At 45.2% G+C, this 23385-nt stretch overlaps 3 pseudogenes; all 3 read right to left on the bottom strand.

Annotated features, from left to right (window-relative positions):
• Positions 1–528: 528 nt before the first annotated feature.
• Positions 529–5393, bottom strand: LOC125526973 (annotated as a pseudogene).
• A 6751-nt stretch (positions 5394–12144) lies between these two features.
• LOC125526975 lies at positions 12145–16064 on the bottom strand (annotated as a pseudogene).
• Positions 16065–18859: 2795 nt separating this feature from the next.
• On the bottom strand, positions 18860–23382 carry LOC125526974 (annotated as a pseudogene).
• Between the last annotated feature and the right edge of the window lie 3 nt (positions 23383–23385).

Here is a 23385-nt window from a genome sequence, read left to right as displayed (position 1 = left end):
AACATCACTAGTGAACAATATTTCTAGTGCAAAGTTATGAGGGCAAAGCGACAGCTTCAGATACCATATATGATGGTCAGTGTTATAGTACATGGTAAACAGAATATTGACTGTAAATCTTGGTACTCTATATTATACAAGTCCATAAATAAAACAGGGAAACTGCAACAGATTTTTTTACAAAACTTTTTCTCGGAAAGAAATACGATGATACATATAGCCCTAGGTAAACAGAGGTGGAAAATATAAATACAACTCCAGGTAAACAGAGATTATCCAAACAAGATCTCTTTCTGGGAACGGAATGATAGCCAAATAGTATTATAGGGGCGCTTTCAGGATCCTTCCGAGGCTTGCAACACCATGTGTTGGAACAGTTCTGCAAAAAGGTATCAGATTTTAAGTTTATTTTTGCTAAAAAAAGAACAGCTAAAGAGTTCCAGCAGTGATAGGCATACTTCTAGATCACAACCTGCATGACAACTTCCCTACTGGTATTGGTATTCTTGTGATTCTGCTCATAGCTCTCTAATCTCTGCGGATGGCATATTTCCATGTCTTCGGTTTCAGCAGTATAGGCTTATCTGCACAGATTAATCATGTAAAAACTTACACTTAAAGGGGCATCAATAAATTAAGAAATGACGAATTTAGGTTGAAGAAACAACCAGTTTTCTGTTGTCCTACTAGTGATGATATTACCATTATCTAGATAGTGCATTAAGTACTCACTAGTAAGTAATAGAGGAAGTAATTGTATAATGCACGCTTACTTCCATAGTGATGAGCATCTACATATTCCCTGTCAATTTTGCCCAACAGTTTTTGCAGGCTTGCAGGGAGCGTCTTCAGATCAGGGCAGTAGCTAATGCCAAGATATTCGAGAAGTAAGTATGATACTGGCTCATCCGGTAGGGATGACAGCGTAAGGCATTCAGAAAGACTGAGGTGCTTCAGCGATGGGAGCTCTCCCGAGCGGGATTCCAGAGATGTCAACCCACCGCAGCGACGAATTACTAGCTCCTTGAGGGACGGATGGAGATGGAGGACCCCTGTTAAGCCATAACACATAATTAGTGTTAGTTCTTCTAAATGCTCTGGCACTGCTCCGGGCGATGATGATGACACCTCAGGCATACTGGATGACTGTTGATGAATGGACAATGCTGACTGTCCTTGCTGCAGCCTCCTGCCGAATGGGGACTCAACCATTTCACAATGTTCAACTTTCATTCTCCTGAGAGATGGAGGTATGTTGAAGACCTCAACCAACTTGTGGCATGCCTTTATCACCAGAGACTCTAGACTTGGCAGGAGTTGACTCGTTTCTGATGATGTTGATGGCTCGGCAGAATCTGGTGCATATCCAATCAGATTATTGCAGAAGCTAATCTGAAGCTTCCTCAAGGATACTAATCCTTGGAACTCTCTTTCTGGCCAGTGGATGAGTGCATCACAGAAATTAATTGACAAATCTTGAAGGTGTACAAAACATGCACATAGCTCTGTTATACTTGATTTTAAGCTCTTTAACACCAAAACTGTCAGGGGTATATCATCATCATTCAATTTTTCCTTGACATCCAACACTTCCCTCAATCCATACTTAGCCTCCGGGGTGGCTCTGTACGCAGTGCTCTCCAGTTCCAGATTGGTCAATGAAGTCATATGTCTAGATAACCACCGGAACAACTTTACCTCACTTCCGTCCATGTTTAATACACTGAGCTTTGGTGATTCAGCTGTGATTCTCAAATCTGGACAATATCTGATACAAGCGTTCTGGAGCTCAGGGAAGGACGGGCGTCCTGGCAATGCTGTCAACTTTGTACAGCCAATAATACGTAACTTCTCAAGCCGAGGAAAGATTATTATGTTTTCACTATGCATCTCATCATTATCTATTTCCCCCCATCTCTCCAAACAGTCAAGATTTTCCAGCGTGAGCTCCTTCAAATTTTGCAACATAGTCATCCATGTTGGAAAGGTTGTTCCTCCATAGGACAATATGCTTATAGCATGCAGCCCATCATGAGGTTTGAGTTTGGCCAGGACTCTTGCATCATCCGCACAACTAGTTTCCTTATAATGATATTGTCCACGGGTCCATCCTAGAGTCAATTCTCTTAGGTCCTGCCTATTCACGAGGTTTGCCGCTTCTGCATCTTCTTCTGTCACTTTTGCTAGATAATATAGCGCTAATAGACCGCCAAGGTTTAAAGGACAGAGCTCTCCCACATTACTGCAATTGGAGCCACTACCTGCTACAAAACATGTAAGTGTGCATAGGGATGTGAGGTTTCTGATGTCTCTAGGCATGCTCTTCAACTGTACACAACCATGAGTGTAAAGGTGACGGAGGGCAGTCATATACTTCATTTGTCTTGGAAGTTCAAGAAGAGCACTGCAGCCAGAGAGGTTCAGTGTTTGAAGGTTGTAGAGAATGCTCATATCTTCAGGAAGCTCTTTGATAAAACTTCTTGAGAGATCTAGGTATCTCAGATGATGTAGATGCTTTGGTTTCAGCGGAAATGATCTTATATATACATTGAGCTGTAATGCTTGCAAAGAACTGTATTTTGATGAATGCTGCAACAAACATTGCAAAAGACCATCACACAGAAGAGTTTGGATAGCTGGAGAGCTTTTCTGGAGAGAAACGTTCAATTTTCTTCCTGGTTCCTTGCATGACAAAAATAGATGACGAGCAGTGTTTGGAAGCCACTCACCCTGACTAGGTTCCTCAGTTACATGGGCACATTCCTTTTCCATTATAGATAGTGCAACATCATGCATAAGGTCATGGATTTTACAAGTAGTTCTGGAATAATATGCCTTGGTGAATCTAATTTCTATGGATGTGGCTTGGACTTGTTTCACATCTTGAAAGAATGACCTTGAGGCCAGCTCACTGAAAATTTGTTTGCCAATGGTTTCAAGACAAACTTGCTTTTCCTGTATGAAACCATGTGCAATCCATAGTTGGATCAGCTTGTCCACATCAATCTCGTAATCTTTTGGAAATACAGCACAAAAAGCAAAGCATTGCTTCATATGCGATGGCAAGTCATTGTAACTGAGCTTGAGTATTGATAAGATTCCTGTCTCCTCGGTGCAAATGCTGCTTCTGATTGATATAGCCTCCCATTCTTCCTTACTGGTCTTGGTGCACAGTACAGAGCCTAGTGCTGTTGCAGCTAAAGGAGAACCAACACATCTCTTCACAATCTCATCAACCATATCTACCAACTCGGTGGGCCTTTTCTCTACCTTCTTGAAACGACTGAATGTTGTTGTCTCGATGATTTTCTTTATGAATTTATCATCCAAAGCTTTGAGATTGTAAGCTTCAATAGTGTGCATTATTCCTGCCACTCGTTTGTCACGAGTAGTTGTCAAGACCACACTACCCATGCCACCATATTCAAGACGGGCCTTGAGCTGTGTCCAAATCTGAACCTGTCGTGCCCAGACATCATCCAATACAAGGAGGTACCGTTGCCCACTCACCACATTCTGAAGGATATCCAGTGGTGTTTTCTTTTTCATGGAAGCATCTGCTTCTTTCCTATCACTCTTCTTCTTAGGAGCTTCTTCAACTATACTTTTTGCCAGAGAATCCACATCAAAGCAGTCAGAGACACACACCCATAGAAGCAAATCGAAATACTTCTGAATTTTTGGGTCATTGTACACAAGTTGTGCTAACGTGGTCTTGCCCTGACGCCCATTCCAACGATGGGAACAACCGTGAGATCTGCATTGTTAGCTTGCCCAACTAGTATATCAACAATTTTCTTCTGATCGTTGGCTCTAGATTCGATGATGATTTTCTTGATTTCCTCTGGGTCAGTGCTAGCATGATCCGTCCGCCGCAAATGACTGGATACCGGCGGCTGTTGCTGATACTTAAAGCCAAAGGCGTTCATTTCGGTCACAAGGACCTCGATGTCCTGCACAATCTTGCGGAGCTTTCTTCCCATCCTGTTACGGAACACAAAACGGATGTGGGTGGGAAAAGTTTTACCACATCAAAGCCAAGCTCCTTGTACTGTCCCCTCCTTTTTGGCCTTGCGACGAAGCGCTCGTACTTGAACTCGTTGAAGACTTCATTGGCCTGGTAAGCCCCCTTCTTGATGGCCTGGAGCCAGGGCAGCCGTCCCTTCTCTATGGGAAGCCACTTGCTCGGCGTCGGCGATGATGTTCAGGATTGCAGGCAGTTGTGCATCAGGATCTCATGTTGCTCCTCCGTGCCTTTCATCACCTTGTACTGAGCGAGGAGGCTGTTGGACACCTTGTCCTTCACGATGGACAACAGTGGCCCGACCACCATGGTGGCCACGAGCTCCACCCTTGGAACGCGAAGGTGAGGGCTCGCAAGAACACAGAGGAGCGCAGGTTGAGGAAGACAATAGTGGTGGGAGCAAATAATGTGCTTGCTAGCCTGCTTGTGGAGAAATGGAAGAAAAAACAACACGGAGGCGGACGAGGATGGTTGTGGCCACACATATTCTTAGAGCATCTCCAGCCGTTCGGCCCCCAGGACGCCCAAAAAGCGTCGTCTAGGGCCGAACCGGCGCTTACTTTCGGCATGGGGGCGATTGCGTTCCCAGTCGTCGCCCCCACGTCGCCCCCAGGGCGCCCCAACTCAGGGGAAACTCGGCGATTTTTCATTCAAATTTGTACGAAAAACAGAAAACAAACAAACTACGCCTAGCCCTACTACGCCGCGGCCGCCGCCTGCCTTCTACATGCAGGATCCTGTAGAACTGGGTGTAGTCGCCGCCGTCCTTGTCGTCGTCATTGTCACCGCCCTTCGTCCCACCGGAGCCGCCGGTGTCCCTGCTCGCCCCCCTGACCAGACCGCCGACGCACAGGGGGGTTGGACGGCCCAGGCACGTCCTCTCGTCACTGTCGAGGACAACGACGACGCCCTCCTCACGTCCGCGACGCCGGACCTTGATCTCCTCATGGGCCCGGCGCTGGCGCGCCACCTGCTTGCGGACATAATCCGCCTTCGCCCACTTGAGGGCGGTCTCGTCGGCGGCGGCCATCTCCGTGTGCTCCTTCTTGACGAGGAGCAACCCCGGCTCGGTCTTCGGCCGGACTAGGCGGAGGGAACACGGGGAGGGGCGGTCACCCTCGTTGATGACGAGGGCGCCGCTGCGGGTGCGGCACCCAAGCGGCGTCTCCTGCGGCTCCGGCTTGACGGGGCGGAGCACCCGGCTACCCGGACGAGAGCGAACCGGAGCCCGACGACGAGGAGGTTGCTGCCTCCATTCGCTGCGGCGTCTAGGAGCTGCCACGAGGGCGAGAGAAGGACGGGGGCGCCGGGTACTCATGGTGCCGTTGGCGGAGGCGATCTGGTCTTCGCGGCGGCGGTCGAAGTGCATCGTCCACAGCGTGTGGCTGTCGGCGGCATACCTCAGCTCGTTCCACTGCTCCTCCGACCGCGACGAACGGATGCGGGCGGTTTCGGCCCGCCGTTCAGCCCCAATGGACACACGGGGTATCGGGGCGCGTCGGCGCTCAACTTCCACAGCCCGACACCCACCTGTTTGGGGGGGCCGGACAGTCGGCCTCGTAGAGTAGGCGCGCCTCGTCCTCATGGAGATGGCGGCTGCCGAAGCTGTTCGCCGCCGCGGCGTCGCCGGGGTACCGCTCAGCCATTGCTCGTCGGCGGGGGAAGACGGGGAAGAGTGAATTCTGTGGTGAGACGAGACGAGAGAGAAGGCGAGTTGTGGCGACTGTGGCGTTCATCGGCGGGGAGGTCGGCTTTTATAGCCGAAGCGGGGCGGTGAGAGTCTGCATGCCGGGTGATGCGCGGCTGGAGCAGGCGGGACGCGCGTCGCGGTGCCTTCACTGCACCGCCTGTGAGGCAACAATGGAGACTGGCCGGCGTGGCAGCGCGGCAGCCTTGGCGTTGATTCCTGCGGGAACCGAGGGAATGAGGACGAAGCGGCGTGTCGCTGACTCGGCGGACCCATTCCCATTCACGCCAAAATCAGTTTTCCGGGCGCGCCGGATTCGGCCTGGGTCCGCCGGCGCCCGTTTCGGACCAAACTGACGACAAACGGATTTCTGTGGACGCGACTGGATCGTTTTTTTGGGTGCCGGCGTTAAAAGATGACCTGGCGGGGCCTATTGGGACGCGGCTGGGGAGGCTCTTACATGATGAGGATGCAATGAACCTAGCAAACAGACGGCCGAGTAACTGAAGTGTGCGTAGCTGTACTGTACTGTACTAACAATCGACCCTACAAGAAATCATGAGAATTGTCAGGACGGGGCGAGAAATCATGACTGGTGTTGAGTGCTCTAATCCTTGGTGTTAGGTGTTCACATAGCCTTGATTCTGCTTGGGTGTGTTCGTGAGTGAGTTCGGTTTCAGTCCGTGTCCAACAGCTGCGTGTACTATATCTTGGGATCCTGTTCCTCCGGCGACGGCGTGCTACCTCCTGTCGTGGCTTCGAGACGCCTCAGCGAAGCGCTTTTTCTTTTTAGGGCCGCCCTGCCGGTCTGGTGGGCCGAAGATGACGGCCCAGTTTAGGAATAAACTAACTGCAGCGCCGCTCTGTTCCTATGTTTAGTACCACACTGCTCGGCTAAGAAGGAACCACGCGAGTTAAATAGCCCGGTGCTGAGCACTCCATCGCCGAGGACGCAAAGCTCATTCATTGGCTCTGCCGAGGCAAAGAGCTTTCGCTACGTACTTCTGGCCGGGCCTGTCTGTCGGCTTGTTACCTTGGTCACCCTCGCTGTGTGTTGGGGGCTAGAAGTACGGGTGTGATGTTCAGTCTTTTTTTTTCTAAATATTTTGCTATTTTTGATTTTTTTCCCTCTCTTGTTCTAATGTGTTGGGTCTCTTTTTGTAATATTTTGCTATTTATATATTCGAGGGGTTACAAGTACGGTGTGATGTCGGTCTTTTTTAGCTAATATTTGGTTGCTTCATATTTTTTTGCCACTTTTGTTCTAATATGGCAGTATTTTTTTCCTAATATTATGCTATTTATATTTTCATCCCTTTTTCCTTATATACTTCTATTTATATTTCTTCCATTTTTCTCTAATATTTTGCTACTTCATATTCTTAGCCTTTTGGCTTGTCACCCTCGCTGTGTGTTGGGGGTTAGAAGTACGGTGTGATGTCAGTCTTTTTTTCTCTCTAATATTTTGTTATTTGTTGTTGGTCGTTTTTTTCCAAATATTTTGCTACTTCATTTTTTTTTCTCTTTTGTTCTAATATGTCAATCTTTTTTCTAATATTTTTCTATTTATGTTTTTATCTTTTTTCCTAATATATTGCTATTTATTTTTTTTGGTTCTTCCCCAATATTTTGCTATATCATATTCTTAGTATTTTTTACTTCATCCATTTCTAAATATAAGTCATTTTAGAGATCTCAATATAAACTACATACGGATGTATACAGACTTATTTAGAGTGTAGATTTATCATTTTGCTCCGTGTGTAGTCCATATTGAGATCTCTTAAAAACCTTATATTACCAAAAAAGGGTTTCCCCCGCTTTGTATTCCAAAGCAACGAACACCATACACATAGCATTGCTGAGGCGAGCAGCACATCAAGCCCAAAAGAAAAAGAAGAAACAAATGCCAACAACGGCAGCTTGACAAAGCGCAGATGAACCACCACCGCTGCGCCCTCCGAAGACAAACCACCACAGCCCGAGGCTCCGACCTGCCGCGTACCAAGCGACACCTTCAAGAAGGAATGCGACGCCGACAACGCTGTTGCTCGGACGAGTCCTAGGGTTTCCCCCAGTACGCGGAGGGAAGTGAAGGATGGCTACCACCGACACCCTCCAAGCATGAATGGTGGCACCCGTCGGTGTCACCGCATCGGAGCCGGACGAACCGACAAAGATTTCTCCCGCACTCCAACCCCACCACCCAACCGGAACCGACCAGCCAAACCACCGCCCAACACCATGCGGCATCGCGGTTGCGCCGCTACCCACGCTGTCTCACTACGAGCACCAACACGAGGCCAAGAAGATCGGAGAGAAGAGCCAAGCGACGGGAGCTGCAGCACCAAGGCCGAGCGGGAGGGAACCACCTCCTCCGCCGTCGTGCGAGAGGCCCGAGCCTCCGGCATAGTTGTGGTTGCCGTCCGGACATGGCAGCAGGGCAAACCAAGCCACCCCTGGCCCGGCCAGGCCCGAAACGGGCCCGCTAAGCCCCGCCGGCCATGCTGCAGCAGGCTGGCGCCGGCTCCGCCAGCACCCCGCTGCTCAACGCTGCTCCCCCGCCTCCCAGAAGTCTCTTCACGGACCCGCCCCGCCGCTGCCCGCCCAGGCCCAGATCTGGGCCGAGCGCCGCCGCCAGGACCCACCGCCAACGACGACGCCGCCGTCCAGCCGCCCGCCCGCGCCGCACCGGGTAACCCCGCCGCCACCCGGACCATCGCCGCCTAGGAGCACCCCCCGGTGCAACTCCGCCCCGCGCCGGAGAGCCATCGAGAGGGGAAGGTCAGGGGGCCGCCGCCACCAGCGACCCGGGGCCAGGGCGGCCACGGGCGCCAGTGACGGCGGCAGGAGGAAGGGGAGAGGTGGGGGCTGAGGAGGGAGCAGGCGATGGCGGCCGGTCGACCGCGGGGGCAACGCGGTCGCGAGGGGACGGGGATTTTCAATCATCTGAAGAAAAAAAAACCTATATTTATGAACGGAGGGAGTATATATATATATTCTTTCTTCTTTCCTAATATTTTGCTGTGCCGAGGACGCAAAGCTCATTCATTGGCTCTGCCGAGGTAAAGAGCTTTCACTACGTACTTCTGGTCGGGCCTGTCCTGTCGGCTTGTTACCCTTGGTCACCCTCGCTGTGTGTTGGGGGTTAGAAGTACGGTGTGATGTCAGTATTTTTTTCTAATATTTTACTACTTTAATTTTTTCCCTCTCTTGTTCTAATGTGTTGGTCTTTTTTTTCTAATATCTTGCTATTTATATATTCGAGGGGTTACAAGTACGGTTCAATGTCAATCTTTTTTTCCTTGCTATTACAATTTTTTTTCTCTTTGTTCTAATGTGTCAGCCTTTTTTTCTAATATTTTGCTATTTGGGGAGGGGGGGGGACAGAAGTACAGTGTGATGTCGGTTTTTTTAGCTAATATTTGGCTGCTTTATATTTTTTTGCCGCTTTTGTTCTAATATGTCAGTCTTTTTTCCCTAATATTTTGCTATTTACATTTTTATCCCTTTTTCCTAATATATTTCTATTTATATTTCTTCCATTTTTCCCTAATATTTTGGTACTTCATATCTTAGCCTTTTGTACACCCTCCGTTTCTAAATATAAATCCTTTTAGTGATCTCAATATGAACTAGATACGGATGTATACACATTTATTTACAGTGTAGATTCACTAATTTTGCTCCGTGTGTAGTTCATATTGAAATCTCTTAAAAGGCCTATATTAAGGAACGGCGGGAGTAATATTTTATTATATTTAGGAACGGCGCTATTCGTCACCTTGGGTGAGGAATAGTTATTCTTCACCCCCCCTCTATTTTAACATGAATGCATCGTAATTTTACGTTTCGTAGATTTTGTCTTATTTCAGACATAAAATGAGAACGTAAGAAAATATATAATCGCTGTAAAAATATTTTATGTTACGCAAATTATGAAACGTAAAAACATAGTGTAAAATGTACATAAAATGTATTTTTCTGGTCTTTTGACCTTTTTTATGCCAAATTTTACGCAGTGAATCAATATGACTGTAACTATTTGTATTTGAAACATAATTTATTTATGAAATGATCGTAAGATTAGCTCGGGTGAAGAATAATGTATTCTGCACCCTGGGTGATGAATAGTAACAATATATATATATATATGTATATATATATGTTTTCCCTTCTTCTTCTTAATATTTTGCTATTCTATATTCTTTTCGTATTTTGTTCTAATATTTCGCTATTTTATAGTCTTCTTTTCCTTTTTTGTTCTAATATTTTGCTATTTTGGTGCTCTACTTTTTTCCCTTCCACGGCTCAAAGAAGGTAGTGTCCTCTAACTCTCCTCTAAATATTTTACCTTTTTATTTTATTAGTCTTTTTTGCTATTTTCTTCTAATATTTCCCTATTTTACCGCTCTGTTTTTTTCGCTTTCCAGCAACGACGAGGCCCATTAGAAGTGATGCCCAGGCCAACTAGACCCAGGACCACCTAACAACCGATGGCCCAGCCGAAGCGAACAAATTCTATGGTAGTCTAAGAAAAATATGTACAGAAGCAAAAACTCTCACATAATTTATTTATTTTGCGGGAGACTTTCGATTTATTCATCTTCAATCATGGCAATGAACACCAGAAATAATAAAATTATAACCAGATAAAATAAGTCGAGTGGAAAATGTATCCGCGTAAAGTATACAAATAACTATGCACTTGATTAAAAAAATGTCCGAGTAGAAATGTTTCTCCAAGAAAAATATTGTCCCTCACATATAAGAATGTGTACTAAACATATCAGTGAGAAAATTTATTATTACCCATATGTTAAAGTTTTGAGAATGCATTTGTTAACATAATTCCGGTGAGATTAATGGGTGGGAACATGATTACATTTTTTTCATGGTGGCAGTCAAAATCAAAATTGGTCTACAGTGCATACGGAGTACTGTAGAAGAGTACTTGTAACTGGCTGATCAATGCTAAATCTGAAACCAGCCGCTACGTACCGCTGCACTTGTCAGACAGCACATGCCTTGTTTGATCCAAAGCTACTGCCTGAAATCAGTTATACATATTGTTGCACTTGCCTGACAGTGTCATGCTTCGTTTCTCTGGACATACATATAGATGAATGCAGTGAACTCATCTAATTGATCATCATATCAACTCATTTTAGAACATGTAAGCGTTCTGTTTTTTCATCTAAAGAAAACGTTATGAAATTTCGCCTCATCCTGTTGGTAATCAGTAGCTGATTGGTTTTGTTTCAGTGACGGATTTTTTTCCTGAACTTTTTGGTATTGTTCTTGGTGGTTTTCAGGTTTCCAAATCAGGGAGAAGGGAGGGAGATTGCCCGATTACTGGCACGGTTGCATCAATGGCTGGCTGATCACGTATGAAGCTCTAGACCATCCTCCTCCTGGATGAAGAATCGACGGGGAACTTAAAGTGGTTCGTGCTGAATATCGAACCTTGATGAGAAACTTGGTACATAAAATTCAAAGTGGATCGCTATGATGCAATGCATACAAAAGTTCCTAACATCACCTCAGAACAGTATTCCTAGCTGGGGCAGAGTACGAGTGCAAATCGACAGCTCAAATAGTTCATAAATAACAGTGCATGCATGTACGAAACCAAAACAGTAGCACTGTTATGTGTTAAACACACTGTTGGTTGCCCAGTATAGATACTACTACTGTCATACAAGTCCATAACTAACTAAAATTCGAAGGTGGCAGAATTTTGATACAAACTGACGGTGCCCAGGGCTGAACGTCGCAGTATAAGGGGGAACCAACAGCTTCAGATATAACATAATGGTCACCAAATAACAGTACATGTATGCACAAGTCAAAATAGTAATAGTACAGTTATACATACAGACATACAGAGACCAACAGATAGACCTACCAAAAATTGGGCTAACAAGTTACCTCTTCTGAGCATAGCACCCAAAAAGAAATACTGACAGAGTTTTGACCCCATAAACACTGACTGTGCCAAGGCAGAATGCCGCCGTGCCAGTTGAAAAAGAAATAGCACAATGATATAACAGCCCATAGGTAAACAGAAGCACAAAATTACAACTACTAATTATTCAAACAAGATCTCTTTCTGGGATGATAGACAAAAGTGTTCATACTGATCTCGCAATTCAAGTGCTCAACATGGCAACATCACAAAACAAACATGGCAATACCAATTGTTGATACTGGTGGGTCTTGCAAGACAATAGTTCTACTCCAAGTGATCTCTCTTTCCGTCAGTCTGTCCATGCTTGAAGGATTCTGCAAGGAAGCCATGCACGATCAACACAATAAAAAGCCAAACTACAATGATGAGGCATGTATTTTTTCCGTCAAAATAAATATTAAGGGGTACAGTATCACCAACCTTTGCAGACAGCATATCTTCCGAGTCTTTGGGAATAGTAGTTCAACCTTTGCAGATATATTTCCATGTCTTCGGCTTTAGCAACATAGGCTCTGCACGGATTATTAATGTAAGAACTTACACTTCAAGGAAAATCATGAAAGAAATGACGAAATTAGATAAAGGAAAATTTAACTTGCTCTGTTTCTGTCGTGCTACTACACACTAGTGATGTTATTATCATTCTAAATAGCATATTTAACACCCGCTAGCAAGTAGTAATAGAGAAGGTAATTGCTGTGTGCTTACTTCCATAAAGATGGGCATCTACGTATTTGTCATGGATGCTGCCAAGGCGTTGCTGCAGGCTTCCAGGGAGCGTCTTCATATCAGGGCAGCATCTAATGGAAAGATATTGGAGAGATGAGTATGCTTGTGGCACATCCGGTAGGGATTGACAGGGTATTGCAATACCAAAGCTGGAGGAACTTCAAGGATTGGAGCTCAGGAGAGCAGGATTCCAGAGATGTCAACCCATCACAGTTAACAATGTCTAGTCTCTTGAGGGACGGGGGAAAATAGAGAACCCCTGTTAAGCCATCACAGTGGTGTAATAATATTTCTTCTATACTGGATGACCCTTGATGAATCCATGATATTGACTGTCCCTGTTGCTGCTTCATGCCGGATATGGAATCAAGCTTACTGCAATTATTAATGGTAATTGTCCTGAGAGATGCAGGGACGTTGAAGAGCTCAACCAAGTTTTCACAACTCCATATCATCAGAGTCTCTAGACGTGGCAGGAGTTGACTGGTTTCTGATGATGTTGATTGCTCAGCAGAAGATTGTGCAATCCAGTCAAATTATTGCATTGCCAAATATGAAGCTTCCTCAAGGATACCAATCCTTTGAACAATTTTTCTGGCCAGTGGACGAGCGCATGACACCTCACAATTGACAAATCTTGAAGGCGTACAAAGCATGCATACAACTCTGTTACACTTACACCTGACTTAAAGTCTTTTAACACCAAAACTTCTAGAGGAAAGTCTTGAGCATTCCCATTCTCCTTGATGTTCACCACTTCCCTCAAACTATTCTCAGCCCCCATTGAGGTTGTACTCTGTTCAATGCTAGTCAGTTCCAGATTCGTTTTGCTGTTACTGTGAGAGAGCCGAGGATAAGAAACAAAATCTACCTCGCGTCCTTCCAACTTCAATACACTAAGCTTTGGTGATTTAGCTGTAGTTGCCAACCCTGGACAATTCTTAATACAAAAATTCTGTAGCTTAGGGAAGGTCGGATGTCCTGGCAATGCTTTCAACTTTACACAGTTGCTAATATGCAGCTTCTCAAGTAGAGGAAACATCATCACCTCTCCTTGCATCCCATCATTATCTATTTCCCACCATCTCTCCAAACAAACAAGACTGTTTAGCATAAGCTCCTTCAAATTTGGAAATGCAAACGATGTATCACACTCACCGCTGAACAACCATACTAGTTTTGTACAGCTGAAAAGATGGATCTCAACAATGTTTTGCAACATAGTCATCCATGTTGGGAAGGTGGTGGCTCCATATGACTCTATCCCTATGGCATGTAGTCCATCATGAGGTTTGAGATTCTATTGCACTTTTGCATCCTCTTCATTATCCCGGCAGCTAGTATTATATTTATAATAATTCCATCCGAAGGTCCATGTTAATCTCAGTTCTCTTAGCTCCTTGTTCACAAGGTTTGCTGCTTTTGCATTCACTTCTGTCACATTTGCCAGATTACGTAGCTTTAGTTGACCACCAAGATTTAAATTTCCAAGATCTCCAACCTTACTACAATTAGGGTCACTACCTGCTACAAAGCATGTAAGTCTCTGAAGGGATGTGAGTTTCCTGAGGTCTGTGGGCATGCACTTAAGCTCTGGACAACCATGAGTGTAAAGGTGACAAAGGGAAGTCATATACTTCATTTGTCTTGGAAGTCTACAAAGAGATTCACAGCCAGAGAGAGCGTTTGAAGGTTGTATAGAATGCTCACATCTTCAGGAAGTGCCTTGATACATCTACTTCTTGAGAGATCTAGGTACCTCAGGTGATGCAGATGTTTTGGTTTCAGCGGAAACGATCTTCTCTGTGAACAGAGCTGTAACGCTTGCAAAGAGCTGTATTTTGATGAATGTTGCAACGAACTTTTCATATACCTATCACATAGAAGAGTTTGGATAGCCGGAGAGCTTTTCTCTAGAGAACTATTCAATTTTCTTTCTGGTTCCTTGCATGACAAAAATAAATGACGAGCAGTGTTTGGAAGCCACTCACTCTGACTTGTTTCCTCTGTTGCGACAACAGATTCAATTTTGCCTTGTTCCTCAGTTGCCAAGACACATTCCTTTCCCATTACAGACAGTGCAACATCGTGCATAAGATCGTGAATTTTACATGTAGTTCTGGAATAACACGACCAGGTGTCTTCAACTTCCTTGACCGTGGCTTGGACTTGTTCCACATCCTGAAAGAATGACCTTGAGGCCAGCTCATTGAAAATCTGTTTGCCAATGGTTTCAAGACGAACTTGCTTTTCCTGGATGAAGCCATGTGCAATCCATAGTTGGATCAGCTTGTCCACATCAATCTTGTGATCTTTGGGAAATATTGCACAAAAAGCAAAACATTGCTTCATACACGGCGACAAGTCGTTGTAAGTGAGCTTGAGTATTGGTAAGATTCCATTCTCCTCGGTGCAAATGTTGCTTCTGCTTAATACAGTCTCCCATTCCTCCTTGCTGGTCTTGGTAGACAGCATGCAGCCCAGTGCTGTTGCAGCTAAAGGAGAGCCAGAACATCTCCCCACAATCTTATCAACCATATTCACCAACTCTGCAGACCTTTCCTCTTCCTTCTTGAAATGGCTGAATGCTGTTGTCTTGATAATTTCCTTTATGTATTGATCTTTCAAAGCTGTGAGATTATATGCTTCAACAGTACGCATCATTTCTGCAACTCCACCATCACGAGTTGTTGTCAAAACCACACTACCCATGCCACCATGTTGAAGTCGGGCCTTAAGCTGTTTCCATTTATAAACCTCTTTATTCCAGACATCATCAAGTACAAGGAGGTACCTTTGCCCGCTGACCAAATCCTGAAGTTTATCCAGTGGTGTTTTCTTCTTCTTGGAAGCGGTTTCTTTTGTGCCATCATCCTTCTTCTCAGGAGCTGCTTCAACTATTCTTGTAGCCAGAGAATCCACATCAAAGTTGTTAGAGACACACACCCATAGCAGCAAATCAAAGTGCTTCTGAATTCCGGGTACATTATAGATAACTTGTGCAAATGTGGTCTTGCCCAGACCCCCCATTCCAACGATGGGAATAACTGTGAGATCTGCATTGTTAGATTGCATAACTAGTCTACTAACAATTTCAGTCTTATCATTGGCTCTGGATACATTGATGATTTCCTTGATTTCCTCTTGGGTCAGTGATAGCATGGTCTGTCCGCCACAACTGACTGGATACCGGCGGTTGTTGTTGATACTTAAAGCCAAAGGCATTCATTTCAATCACAAGGACCTCGATGGCCTGCACAATCTTGCAGGGCTTTCTTCCCATCCTGTTACGGAATACAAACGTTTGTGAGTGGGAAAGAGTTTTACCACATCGAAGCCAAGCTCCTTGTAGTGCCCCTTCCTTTTTGCTTCACGACGAAGTGCCTCGTACTTGAACTCGTCGAAGACTTCATTCACCTCGTAAGCCACCTTCTTGTCGCCTGGAGCCAGGCCGCTGCCCCTTCTCTGTGGGCTGCCGCCTGCTCGGCATCGGTGATGATGTCCAGGATGGCAGGCAGTTTGCGCATCAGGATCTCATGTTGCTCCTCCATGCCCTTCAACACCCTGTACTTGTCAAGGAGGTAGTTGGACGCCTTCCCCATCACGATTTTGAGCAGTGGTCCGACCACCATGGTGGCCACCACCGCCGCCATCGGAACACCAAGAACACAGAGAAGGTCAAGTGCAGTGCGAGTGGATAAGAAAATGGTCTGTGCAAGATGCGCTTGCTTGGTTGCGAGGAAGATGGAAGCAAATGCTAGCTACTATGACTTACAGGAAGAGGTATTACATGTGGATGTGCTTGGTTTCCTCACTAGCACAATATACAAATGACAGTTGTAGTGTTCTAGATACTCGTACTTAATAAAACATCACTGCTTTCGAGTAGCATCTTTTCAGGAAAATTGTTTTCTTGGCGCCCAATGGCAGCGCCTTCAACAACGGTCATCGGTCAGGGCTACATCTATTTGCAAGTGTGAGCGCGTTGCTGCGCTATCTAGACAAATGTTAGTAGCCATGCTGCATCACACAGATTAGTGTGCAGGAACGTGACGCTGTGATGCTTCCCAGTAATACGCAATACTATTATGAAAGGGACCATGTCAGTAATATATTTATGCTAACGAGGCCAGTTGGATGCCTACAGGATAATTACTTTTTACTATTTGTTGCCAATGCTAATGCCAGAGGCGAAGAAACCGAGTCTTTTTACAATTGGTGTCCACTATGCCATTGGCACGCAGAGAACACAGTGAAGCACATAAAGGTGAACAAGCAGCCTAACAGTCATGTGCTTGCTTCCTTGCTTGCAATCAAAATGGAGGCAAATAATGCTAGCAAGTATCTACTTGAATTTCGAAGCGGAGACGTACATGTTGGAATGCGTTTGTCTTGAGGATGCTGGAGAAGCAAAGAGGAGCGAGGGCGGCGCTATGGCCCCCTCCTCCTCCGGTTCGGCTTGGCTTGAGGATCCCGCCGGCGCTCACTGGGGGGGATTTACGAGGCGGTGCTATCTGAATTCCCAGGCACCCTAGGAAGCCCAGCACCACTGAACAACTGAAAGCCCAGCGCTATCTGTTGTTTTTTACGGGCAGCAGTAATAAATTAAAGTTTGGGCTTGTTCACAGACTCAACACTCTGTTTGCTTGACTAAATTCACACTTTTGAAAGCTACTCCCTCCGTTCCAAATAGTACAAAGTTGAGTCATCTATTTGGGAACGGAGGGGGTATACATTAACTTTCTTTTACGAGCATGCACACGAATTCATGAAGAAGTAACTAAAGGAATACATAGGACCAATAAACAGTGCCCGAAACACCAGATACGAATACGTAAATCCAGACAAGTGCTGCAATTGCATGGTTTTGGTTTCAGAAGCATGAGATATGGGGGAAAACATGGATATATATACAACCGTGTCTTAATATTATATCTAGATAAATGTTGCCGTCTGTCATCACTGTGATGCGGTAGAAAATGCAGTGGAGGTAAAATACTCAACAGAAAGTCACCTAAAAATGCAGTAGCCCGCTGCTAGAATATTCTTGGGTTCAGTGTTCTTACCTGAATCTGAGCCACCGGCAGCTCCTGCCGCTCCCCCGTCCCACCCGTGGTTGCTCCACCACTCGCAATCTCCGGCGTGCCCACTCTCCGGACGGTTGCTGGAGAAGCGGAGAGGAACGGGGACGGTGGCGCCGGACGACGACGGCAGCTGGGCGCCGTCATCTTCCTCCCCCGATGTGAGCTGGCCTTGAAGAGGCTACCTCCCTCCCTCCCCTGTCCTCTGCCTCATCTCCTCCTCTTGTCTCAAAAAAAAAACTTACGTCCAATTTCGAACCTTTCCTCAAGAGAAGTCAATTTCTCAACAAAAAAGAAAAAACCTAGAATGACTTAACACCAACTACTTGACCCGCTAGTCAAATTAATATGATCGAATTTGTCTGGAGTTGAAAGCATTTTCATGTAAGAAAACCTTATTCCAATCCTTTAATGGCTCCGATGGTCATGATAACACATGTCCCCACAAGTTAGACACACATTGCTTTGGTCTGGTAGGCACAAAGAAGGGTGAAATCAGTTCAGAACAGTATTGTTGGCCATAAAAATAAAAAATAAAAAATGGTTCAGCTGGTTCAATGCTATGTTCTAGGATTGTACTGAAACTCTACACAATTGGGTTGACCGACCCGGTGCATCGAGAAGAGGGAGAAATGAGGGTGCAGCAGCAGGGTGGAGGAACAAAAAGAGACCAGGTTCAGCCTTGCCCAGTTCACGCCTAAAGAGATTCAGGTGGAAATTGTGACGACTCAAGAAGTTGCCACAGAGCGTTTCATCACTACAAGGCTCAACCCGTTGTGCAATCCAATTTATAGTACTAAAAATATGAAGTGGGTCGCAACGGCAAAACCAAAATTCCAAACATCACTAGTGAACAATATTTCTAGTGCAAAGTTATGAGGGCAAAGCGACAGCTTCAGATACCATATATGATGGTCAGTGTTATAGTACATGGTAAACAGAATATTGACTGTAAATCTTGGTACTCTATATTATACAAGTCCATAAATAAAACAGGGAAACTGCAACAGATTTTTTTACAAAACTTTTTCTCGGAAAGAAATACGATGATACATATAGCCCTAGGTAAACAGAGGTGGAAAATATAAATACAACTCCAGGTAAACAGAGATTATCCAAACAAGATCTCTTTCTGGGAACGGAATGATAGCCAAATAGTATTATAGGGGCGCTTTCAGGATCCTTCCGAGGCTTGCAACACCATGTGTTGGAACAGTTCTGCAAAAAGGTATCAGATTTTAAGTTTATTTTTGCTAAAAAAAGAACAGCTAAAGAGTTCCAGCAGTGATAGGCATACTTCTAGATCACAACCTGCATGACAACTTCCCTACTGGTATTGGTATTCTTGTGATTCTGCTCATAGCTCTCTAATCTCTGCGGATGGCATATTTCCATGTCTTCGGTTTCAGCAGTATAGGCTTATCTGCACAGATTAATCATGTAAAAACTTACACTTAAAGGGGCATCAATAAATTAAGAAATGACGAATTTAGGTTGAAGAAACAACCAGTTTTCTGTTGTCCTACTAGTGATGATATTACCATTATCTAGATAGTGCATTAAGTACTCACTAGTAAGTAATAGAGGAAGTAATTGTATAATGCACGCTTACTTCCATAGTGATGAGCATCTACATATTCCCTGTCAATTTTGCCCAACAGTTTTTGCAGGCTTGCAGGGAGCGTCTTCAGATCAGGGCAGTAGCTAATGCCAAGATATTCGAGAAGTAAGTATGATACTGGCTCATCCGGTAGGGATGACAGCGTAAGGCATTCAGAAAGACTGAGGTGCTTCAGCGATGGGAGCTCTCCCGAGCGGGATTCCAGAGATGTCAACCCACCGCAGCGACGAATTACTAGCTCCTTGAGGGACGGATGGAGATGGAGGACCCCTGTTAAGCCATAACACATAATTAGTGTTAGTTCTTCTAAATGCTCTGGCACTGCTCCGGGCGATGATGATGACACCTCAGGCATACTGGATGACTGTTGATGAATGGACAATGCTGACTGTCCTTGCTGCAGCCTCCTGCCGAATGGGGACTCAACCATTTCACAATGTTCAACTTTCATTCTCCTGAGAGATGGAGGTATGTTGAAGACCTCAACCAACTTGTGGCATGCCTTTATCACCAGAGACTCTAGACTTGGCAGGAGTTGACTCGTTTCTGATGATGTTGATGGCTCGGCAGAATCTGGTGCATATCCAATCAGATTATTGCAGAAGCTAATCTGAAGCTTCCTCAAGGATACTAATCCTTGGAACTCTCTTTCTGGCCAGTGGATGAGTGCATCACAGAAATTAATTGACAAATCTTGAAGGTGTACAAAACATGCACATAGCTCTGTTATACTTGATTTTAAGCTCTTTAACACCAAAACTGTCAGGGGTATATCATCATCATTCAATTTTTCCTTGACATCCAACACTTCCCTCAATCCATACTTAGCCTCCGGGGTGGCTCTGTACGCAGTGCTCTCCAGTTCCAGATTGGTCAATGAAGTCATATGTCTAGATAACCACCGGAACAACTTTACCTCACTTCCGTCCATGTTTAATACACTGAGCTTTGGTGATTCAGCTGTGATTCTCAAATCTGGACAATATCTGATACAAGCGTTCTGGAGCTCAGGGAAGGACGGGCGTCCTGGCAATGCTGTCAACTTTGTACAGCCAATAATACGTAACTTCTCAAGCCGAGGAAAGATTATTATGTTTTCACTATGCATCTCATCATTATCTATTTCCCCCCATCTCTCCAAACAGTCAAGATTTTCCAGCGTGAGCTCCTTCAAATTTTGCAACATAGTCATCCATGTTGGAAAGGTTGTTCCTCCATAGGACAATATGCTTATAGCATGCAGCCCATCATGAGGTTTGAGTTTGGCCAGGACTCTTGCATCATCCGCACAACTAGTTTCCTTATAATGATATTGTCCACGGGTCCATCCTAGAGTCAATTCTCTTAGGTCCTGCCTATTCACGAGGTTTGCCGCTTCTGCATCTTCTTCTGTCACTTTTGCTAGATAATATAGCGCTAATAGACCGCCAAGGTTTAAAGGACAGAGCTCTCCCACATTACTGCAATTGGAGCCACTACCTGCTACAAAACATGTAAGTGTGCATAGGGATGTGAGGTTTCTGATGTCTCTAGGCATGCTCTTCAACTGTACACAACCATGAGTGTAAAGGTGACGGAGGGCAGTCATATACTTCATTTGTCTTGGAAGTTCAAGAAGAGCACTGCAGCCAGAGAGGTTCAGTGTTTGAAGGTTGTAGAGAATGCTCATATCTTCAGGAAGCTCTTTGATAAAACTTCTTGAGAGATCTAGTGTATTCAGATTATTTATATGTCTCTTTGTTTCAATCGTGAAAATTCTTCTATTTAATTTTTATGCTTTAATTGCTTTCAACATAACTTATATTCTGATCATTATCTTCAAAACATTTCATACTAAACAGGGGCGCCCGCGGATCTTACTTCGAAACACGATCTCTCTGACCCCAGCCGTCGCCCCAATTCTTTGTTGGGATTAGAACCCCAACCCTCAAAGAAGTACCCTCCATACCTTCCACATCACATACAACTTGCGATAGCTCCCTCCACGCGCCACCCTCCCTCCGTGCGTTCCCATTTCACCTGCACAGTCCTCAGGTCCCATGGCACGGCACTTATCGACAAGCTGGCTGTAGATTTTTAGCTTCCGATGCCTTGGTGCCGCCCCAGGGATGTGGAAAGCCACCGCCGTTCCCAGTTACGCATAGTCGCGGCCCGTTCCACACAGACCTATCGTCATGTCTGTTGTGCGATAGGTTCTATCCAATGCTCGCTCCCACTGTGTTCCCGGTGTGGTTCCTTATGGACTTAACAATAATACTTGAGGCTAGTTCTCTCCTCCTACCTGATGAGGTCATGCCGAGGCATGGAGTGCAGACGAATTTGTAGCCACTCACCCTGATCGTAATCTAAGTTTTAACAGGTTATCTTTCCTATCTGTTACAATCAGTCATTCCTCCTAACACCCGCAATCACGTGATTTCGAATTTTTATATCAGCTGGATGTCAGTAGGCCTTTTCTTTATTCTATTGCCACTCTAGGTCATTCTGCCACACTCAGATTTGAGCGCGAGCCGCCTAAGGGTGTCCATCTTTACCTGCTCTACAATTATCAGTGGACATGTCGGCGTCAGCTTCACCCTAATGCAGTATGGGCGCGTCATAGGAGAGCTTTTACAAGCGTGCTAACTAGCTTTGACCATTATGTTAATATTGCTGCTAATAAAAAATAGTGCCTGGTGTGCCACATACCTATATGTCAACGATTCCCCTTTCTTTTCTATATAAAATTTTGGTGATTGTCTTTGATCTTCATATTTCTGTTAATCCTACTCCTGGGTTACCCATATATTGGTCTTCTATATGTACGTATGTTGTTGTCTGCTTCTGGTGACTTGTTTATCATTTCCATCATTTTTGTCGAAGAAGACCTCTCATCATATTCATATGATCTTCCCTATTGCAAACTGACATTGCCAGGGCCCAACCCCTTGATTAAATGATTGCAACAGTATGTATGCATACGTTGCCCATACTATACACAAGCACCTGGTTTCGGAAGACATGACAGACACCACTGACCAGATACTAACGGGCGTACCAAATCCGTGTGATAACCATCAGCTTGTCCACATCAATCTCCAATCGATTTGGAAAGAAATACAGCACAAAAAGCAAAGCATTGCTTCATATGATGGCAAGTCATTGTAACTGAGCTTGAGTATTGATAAGATTCCTGTCTCCTCGGTGCAAATGCTGCTTCTGATTGATATAGCCTCCCATTCTTCCTTACTGGTCTTGGTGCACAGTACAGAGCCTAGTGCTGTTGCAGCTAAAGGAGAACCAACACATCTCTTCACAATCTCATCAACCATATCTACCAACTCGGTGGGCCTTTTCTCTGCCTTCTTGAAACGACTGAATGCTGTTGTCTCGATGATTTTCTTTATGAATTTATCATCCAAAGCTTTGAGATTGTAAGCTTCAATAGTGTGCATTATTCCAGCCACTCGTTCGTCACGAGTAGTTGTCAAGACCACACTACCCATGCCACCATATTCAAGACGGGCCTTGAGCTGTGTCCAAATCTGAACCGTGCAATCGTGCCCAGACATCATCCAATACAAGGAGGTACCGTTGCCCACTCACCACATTCTGAAGGATATCCAGTGGTGTTTTCTTTTTCATGGAAGCATCTGCTTCTTTCCTATCACTCTTCTTCTTAGGAGCTTCTTCAACTATACTTTTTGCCAGAGAATCCACATCAAAGCAGTCAGAGACACACACCCATAGAAGCAAATCGAAATACTTCTGAATTTTTGGGTCATTGTACACAAGTTGTGCTAACGTGGTCTTGCCCTGACCGCCCATTCCAACGATGGGAACAACCGTGAGATCTGCATTGTTAGCTTGCCCAACTAGTATATCAACAATTTTCTTCTGATCGTTGGCTCTAGATTCGATGATGATTTTCTTGATTTCCTCTGGGTCAGTGCTAGCATGATCCGTCCGCCGCAAATGACTGGATACCGGCGGCTGTTGCTGATACTTAAAGCCAAAGGCGTTCATTTCGGTCACAAGGACCTCGATGTCCTGCACAATCTTGCGGAGCTTTCTTCCCATCCTGTTACGGAACGCAAAACGGTTGTGGGTGGGAAAGAGTTTTACCACAGCAAAGCCAAGCTCCTTGTAGTGTCCCTCCTTTTTGGCCTTGCGACGAAGCGCCTCGTACTTGAACTCGTTGAAGACTTCATTGGCCTGGTAAGCCACCTTCTTGATGGCCTGGAGCCAGGCAGCCGTCCCTTCTCTATGGGAAGCCACTTGCTCGGCGTCGGC

The sequence above is a fragment of the Triticum urartu genome, unplaced genomic scaffold, assembly GCF_003073215.2.
Source record: "Triticum urartu cultivar G1812 unplaced genomic scaffold, Tu2.1 TuUngrouped_contig_2457, whole genome shotgun sequence".
NCBI classification, from domain to species: Eukaryota; Viridiplantae; Streptophyta; class Magnoliopsida; order Poales; family Poaceae; genus Triticum; species Triticum urartu.
Note: the sequence above shows the minus strand (reverse complement) of the source record. Positions and strands in the feature narration are given on the sequence as shown.